At 42.2% G+C, this 7,189-nt stretch overlaps 1 pseudogene; it reads left to right on the top strand.

Moving 5' to 3' along the window:
- The first annotated feature begins 4,645 nt into the window (after positions 1-4,645).
- On the top strand, positions 4,646-5,106 carry LOC125546389 (annotated as a pseudogene).
- Positions 5,107-7,189: the final 2,083 nt, after the last annotated feature.

Here is a 7,189-nt window from a genome sequence, read left to right as displayed (position 1 = left end):
GCGGTGGTGGTTTTGTGGAAGCTCAATGGAATTGCGGAATGGCAATGATGGGTTTTGCGAGTAGGAAATGCAGAAGTGGAGGGTAAGGTGGTGTACTATACAAAGTGCGGAGTTGAAAGCACGGTCCCTAGTAGCCGAAACACCTTAGGAGACACAACTCACAACACGAACAAAATCGGGTTAAGTTGGGATGGTGGAAGTGTATGGTGGTCAAGCCTATGTGGTAGTGGTGGTGGTGGTTGATGAAGAAGCAACCGTCCCTAAGTATCCTAGACACCTTAGGAGACTCAAATCACTCCTCAAGCAACCACTAATGCGATGGGGAACAAAATTGGTTAGGTTGCGGAAGTCGGTGGTGGTTATGCGGAGGTTGTGGTGGAAGCCCTAGGCAAAGATGCCAAAGTTCCAAAAATTTGATGGAGTCAAATGGTGTTGGTAGTATTTTGTTGGAAGGGGGATGTCAAGAGCTTTTCAACGAGCTAAAGAACGCGAAAATCGGACTCCGGATGAATTAGTTATGGACAAAACGGTGAAACGGGAAAGCTGAAATGTACAGGAGCCGGACATCCGGGGCTCGGGCCGGATTTCCGGGGGCGTATGTCCAGAACCGTGTGGATTTTGCATTCCAGGAGCCGGATGTCCGGCCAGGGACCCGAATGTCCGGCCCGATGGCCCGGATGTCCGGCCCGACGAATCCAGATCTCGTTTGGGGCGGAAATTTTCGAATTGGGGGCGGAAATTGATGATTCCAAGGGCAAAATTTGATGTATTTTATGGATGGAAAGTGGGGGAAATTGGGGATATGCTAGATCCACTCGAAACCAAGCAAATCCATGGATCAAATTCAACAAAACTTCATCTCACCAACAAGTCACAAAAAGATTTGGGGGCTATTTTTGGTGGGGATTTTCGAAATTGGGGAAGAACACAACAAAATTAGGCTAGAAAACAAGGGGGGGCTCCGAAATCGTGATCAACGTGGCTCATGATACCAAGATGATGTAGGGTAGAACCCTAGTGGCCCGCTCTTTCACGAAAGGAGCGGATCCCGCGATGAACACGAAGAAAACGAGGGGGAAAACGAGGAGAATCACGAGGGGAAACACGAGAGAACACTCAAACCAACAAGAATGATCACACATGGGCTAGATCTATGAACACAAAGGGAGATACAAGATCCAAAGTCAACAACGGACGATAGAAGAGGTAACCGGTTCTTCTCCGTGAGGAGGTCTTGAATCCACAAGGGATCTTCCCGTGAGGGGTCTTGAATCCAAGGTGGATCTTCTCCGTAGAGGGGTCGCGGTCTCTCTCGTGGAGTAGATCCGATATGGATGAGCGAAGCTCTATCTCTCAAATGAGCTAAACCAACGCTGACCCTAACTAGAAGGAGGTGGGGGAGTATGTATAGTCTAAGCCACGAAGGGGTAAGTGGGAAAGAGGGATACATGGGCCCTTGGCCCGTTCACTGTGCGCAGACAGGCGCCGGATGTCCGGGCTGGGGGGCGGATGTCCGGGGCTTCGCGACGGGCCGGATGTCCGGGCTGGGAGGCCGGATGTCCAGGCTGGGAGGCCGGATGTCCGGGCTAGCCTGGGTCTTCCAGATGCATCCGGTGATGGAGGGGCCGGGTTTTCGGGCGAAGGGGCCGGATGTCCGGGGCTTCGGGAGGAGCCGGATGTCCGGGGCTTCGGGAGGAGCCGGATGTCCGGGGTGATGGCCGGATGTCCGGGCTGCGGTGGACCTTTGCGGTGCTCTCTGGATGGCCGATGCTGGATTTCCGGGGCTCGGGCCGGATGTCCGGCCGCTGTAGCAGCTGGCCCTTCTTCCTTCTCCTTCCTTCACTTTCGTGCACGCTTGGCCTTGGTCCTTGGGCTCTCCATGGTCTCCTCGGGTGTACCTGAGTATGCACAAGGTCCGCGCTTGAAGTAGCATCCATGTCTTACATGCGGAAAGGGAAGATTCAGAAAGGAGCGAGTTCACCTTGTGTCCAATGACGTATGCTCGAGTGTACATGGGGATGATCGTAGGATGATCCGCATCAACAACTACAACACTCCAATAAGCTCATGGCTTCCAAGGCATTACTTGTCCTGATCATGGTGGTAATCAGTGTGTTTACATGAGAAAAATATCTTAAAACTCCGGGAGAAAGCCCACTATCAATTAATGCCATATACCGGCAAATGGTTCCCTCTTTCTTTTCACCAACACACATCCAAGACAAGGCAAAGCACATACCCAGTGAAAACAGTGCAAAAAGCAAGGCAAAACTATTCTAACCTAACTAAAAACTTTTAGGGGGCAACTGCAGATGGTTCCCTTTTTAAAATAATGTTTATGCCACATGAAGCCCAATAATGTGTCTCTCGGATAAAGGTCTCGTGCCTATGATGGATCATGTTTGCTTCCTACTCAGCCACTCTGGAGTTGTTGCAGTTGGTTCGGAATGAAGACAAATTTCATGTACATTTCTTAATGATAGTAAACACATTTTAACATTACGTATACATTTTTATGAAAGTGTCACAAACACATTTTTGAAATATGTGAGCATTTTTAAATGTAACTTACATTTTTTGGAATTATGCGAAATGTTTTAATGCATGTAAATTTTTTCAAACGTCTGATATTTTATTAATTTTACAAAAAAATCATACACATGATTAGCATTTTTCTATACACATTTAAAAAAATAGAATGCATGATTAACATGTTTCTAAATTATATGCAAAGTATTTTTCTATATATGTGTGTGTAGATATTATGAAATATAAAGGAATTAGAAAACCAAAAAAATATAAAAATTTTGAATAATAAACAGAAGAAAAAAAAACATGACGTCAAATAGTGCGCGGTTACTAGGCAGGCCGAACACATGCCCCCTGTAGGTGAGCTTCAGTGGGACTCGCAACAGGCGGCACATAGCCATGCCCGTCGATGGAATGCTGCAAACTGGTTTTAGAACCTTCCACGTGGTTGTGTTTTCTCTACAGTTTTTCATCCTTTTTCTATTTTTTCTGTTGTTTCTTCTAGTTTTCTTTTGTTTTTCATTTTCATTTTTCATTGGTTTCTATTTTTATTTTACATTTATTTCCTCTTTGTTATTTTCTCATTTTTTATACTCGTATTTTTTAAGATAAACACGGTCTAGATTTTATTTATACAGATTGAATATTTTTACATAAAGGTTGAACATTTTTTAATAAACGGTGAACATTTTTCTCAATACATCTTTGAACATTTGCCAAATTTACATTGTACATGTTTCTATATGCAGAGTAAACTTTTCTTGTAACATATTTAAGATTTTTCCCTGAACATTTTTGTAAATGTGCAAACATTTAAAAAGTGCTTGAACATTGTTTTTAATGTCACATTATTTTATTGAATTGTATGAAACATTTTTCTAAATTACACGAACATTATTTTGACATTGTAAAAATATTTTCATAAAGCATGACGAACATATTTTTTTAATGTGGAAACATTTCTTAAAATGTCAGGAACATTTTTTTTTCTCGCATTGTGGCTGGTTTTTCCTGGTTTTTCTTGGTTTCCAATTTTTTGGGGATCTTTTGTTTTCCAGTTTCTTCCGATTTTCGTCCATCAAAGCTCGATTGTGTTGTGTGGAGTACATGTGTGATTCATGTGGAGCATGGGTGTGTTGTGCTTTCGGGTGGGGCATACGTGTGCCTCACTGCGAGGAAACCACATTTATACTTCATTGCAAAGGAAGCACAAGTTAGCTTACTTGAGAAGCATTGTTATGCTTCTGCGGGGTTGACACACTTTTGGTCATAAATTTAAATCCGGTGTGCTTCCGTAACCTCATGATAAACTTTCTATTGCATCCTATTCCAAAAGTGAGGATCTGCTTTTTCATTACTTTCTTCTGTACATGGATTGGCAATGCGCATGGAAACAAAATCATTCTTATTTACCTCCTTGTAGTCACCCCTAGATGCTTATGTATTTTGGGACCTTGTCCTTCTTGATCTTCTTCACATGATGCCTTTTCTTGTTGAGTGCATCATGACATGCTAGAATTTCTTGATTGGTGCGAGAAATTCTTTGATTTTTTTTCCAGTCATCATACCAAAAACACAAAGGGATTGCCAATAAAACAAAACAGAAAAATCTTCGGTGTGAAAAAGAGTCTAACCTCCCCTCTCCTCAATTTCCGAATTCAGCACCCACATTAAAGGAAAAAAATGAAACGAAGCGAGGACAGAAGATTCTCATATCTTGATTGGTCCATTTGGTCCTCCCACAGATCACGCACCTAAGCTAATCGTAGCCACTTGAATCTTCCAAATCCAACGGCAAAGACCGTTGGTAACACGGATTGCACCAGCCGACCCGATCCTAGCCGCTTGCACCTTCCAGGTCCGAGGGTGGAGAACGCTGGTCACACGGATCACACTCCCTCCCAGGGATCGTGCCCCTCCGAGTTGATCCCTACCGCCCGCCCTCCCAGATACAACGGTGGCGACCGCACGTCATGTGAACCGCGCCCCTTACTGTGGAGCGTGCACCCCCACCCCCACCCTCCCTCCGCTATAACAGCGGTGCCCTCGCGTTCACATCCATCAGCACCGCCACCCACATTTTGAGAGATTCAAGTTCGCCAGAGAAGGAGGGGAAATGGCCGGTAGGAAGAGCTGCGAGCGGAAGAAGGCGGTGACCCGCTCCATGAAGGTTGTACTCTAGTTTCTCGTCGGCCGCATCAGGCGCTATCTCAAGAAAGGCCGCTACACGGACCACGTCAGCCCCGGCGCCCTCGTCCAACTCGCCACCTTCCTCGAATACCTTGCCGCCGAGGTAACCAACCAACGACCAATCTTGTACATTCCTGTTCATTTCACGCTCAACAGAGTGGTAACTGATCTCGTCTTGGTGTTCTCTTTAAACCTTAGATGCTAGAGTTGGCGGGCAATGTGGCCAAGGACAACAAGAAGACCCGCATCATGTCAGGCCACCTGCTTCTCGCCACTCGCAACGACGAGGAGCACTCCAACCTGCTTGACGGCATCACCATCGCCCATAGTGGTGTGTTGCCCAACATCCACTCTATGTTGTCCTCCAAGAAGGCCAACGTGCACTAGCATATCAACTTCAAACAGAATCAAAGAATAATATATCTCTATCATTTTTGTTTACCTTATGAGTTTTTGCTTAGCTTAGATTCTCATACCAAGACAAGAAGTAATGACGTTTCCCTTTTTTTCTAAACATAACCCTTGTTTTCCATTTCCGAATAATGTGCATCCGCAGGCAGATCCGGTTGTCCCTTATCTATCCTCATAACTACGAATTAATTCTTCGCATTTTGTGTTGCGTAATGACAGTCTTCTACTGGATCATAATGCAGAAATTTCTACTTCCCATATAACAATGCAGTTATACAGCACCATAGCCCACTACAAAATGAATGTAATCACGTATCTGCCAGATGCCATAAGCATACACATACCAGTTATCCCCCCCCCCCCCCCCCCCACACACACACACACTATCAATTAATGCCATATACCGATAGATGGTTCCCTCTTTCTTTTCACAAACACACATCCAAGACATGGCAAATCACAGACCCAGTGAAAACAGGGCAAAAAGCAAGGCAAAGCTATTCTAACCTAGGTAAAAACTTTTGGGGGGCAACTCCAGATGGTTCCCTTTTTAAAAATAATGGTTATGCCAAATGGAGCCCAATAATGTTTCCCTCGCATAAAGGTCTTGTGCCTATGATGGATCAGTTCGCTTCCTACTCAGCCACTCAGGTGTTGTTGCAGTTTGTTTAGAATGAAGACAAATTTCATGTACATTTTTTAATGGTGCTAAACATTTTTTAACATTACGTATACATTTTTATGAAAATGCCATAAACACACTTTTGAAACCTGTGAACCTTTTCTATAAATGTAACTTGTATTTTTTACAATTATGCAAAATGTTTTAATGCATGTAGATTTATTTAAAATTCTGATTTAAATTTCACCAAAAAATCATACACATGATTTACCATTTTCTATACATGTTTAAAAATATAATGCATAATTAACATTTCTAAATTCTACATAAAGTATTTTTCTATATATATGTGTGTACAATATTATGAAATATAAAGGAATTAGAACAGCAAAAAAAATATAAAAATGTGAATAATAAACAGAAGAAAAAATAAAAAAGCATGACCTCAAATAGCGCGCGGTTACTGAGCAGGCCCAACACGTGCTCGGTAGGACTCGCAACAGACGGCATATGGCCATGCCCGTCGATGGAATGCTGCAAACTAGTTTTAGAACCTCCACGCTGTTGTGTTTTCTCTATAGTTTTTCATCTTTGTTTTTTGTTTTTTCTGTTCTTACTTTTAGTTTTCTTTCGTTTTTCATTTTGGTATTTCATTGGTTTATATTTCCGATATTTTATTTATTTCCTCTTTGTCATTTTCTCATTTATTTATAGTCAGATTTTAAGGGAAAACACGGTGCACATTTTATTTATATAGGTTCAACATTTTTCAATAAAGGTTGAACATTTTTTGAAAGACGGTGAACATTTTTCTGAATACATGTTTTAATCTTTACCAAATTTACATTGTACATGTTTTAATATGTACAGTAAACTTTTCTTGTAACACCTTAAACAATTTGTAAATTTGCAAACATTTGAAAAGTGCTTGAACAACATTTTTAATCGCGACATTCTTTTTAAATTGTACAAAACATTTTTCTAAATTACACGAACATTATGTTGACATTATAAAAATATTTTAGTAAAGCATGACGAACTTTTTTAAAATGCAGGAACTTTCTTCAAAATGTCACGGAACATTTTTTTGTTTCTCGCACTGGGGCGGGTTTTTTCTTGTTTTTTGGTTTTTCTCGGTTTTCAATTTTTTGGGGATCTTTTTGTTTTCCAGTTTCTTTCAATTTTCGTCCGTCGGAGCTCGGGTGTGTTGTGTGGAGCACGGCTGTGCTTCATGTGGAGCAGGTGTGTATTGTGCTTTCGGATGGAGCACATACGTGCCTCACTCTGCGAGGAAACCACGTTTATGCTTCATTGCAAGGGAAGCACAAGTTAGTTTACTTTAGAAGCTATGCTTCTGCGGGGGTTGACACACTTTTGATCATGAATTTTAGTCTACTGTTCTTCATCAGCTCATGATAAATTTTCTATTGCATCCTC

This window comes from Triticum urartu, chromosome 3 (genome assembly GCF_003073215.2).
Source record: "Triticum urartu cultivar G1812 chromosome 3, Tu2.1, whole genome shotgun sequence".
Classification (NCBI taxonomy): Eukaryota; Viridiplantae; Streptophyta; class Magnoliopsida; order Poales; family Poaceae; genus Triticum; species Triticum urartu.
This window is presented reverse-complemented; position numbering and strand designations above follow the sequence as displayed.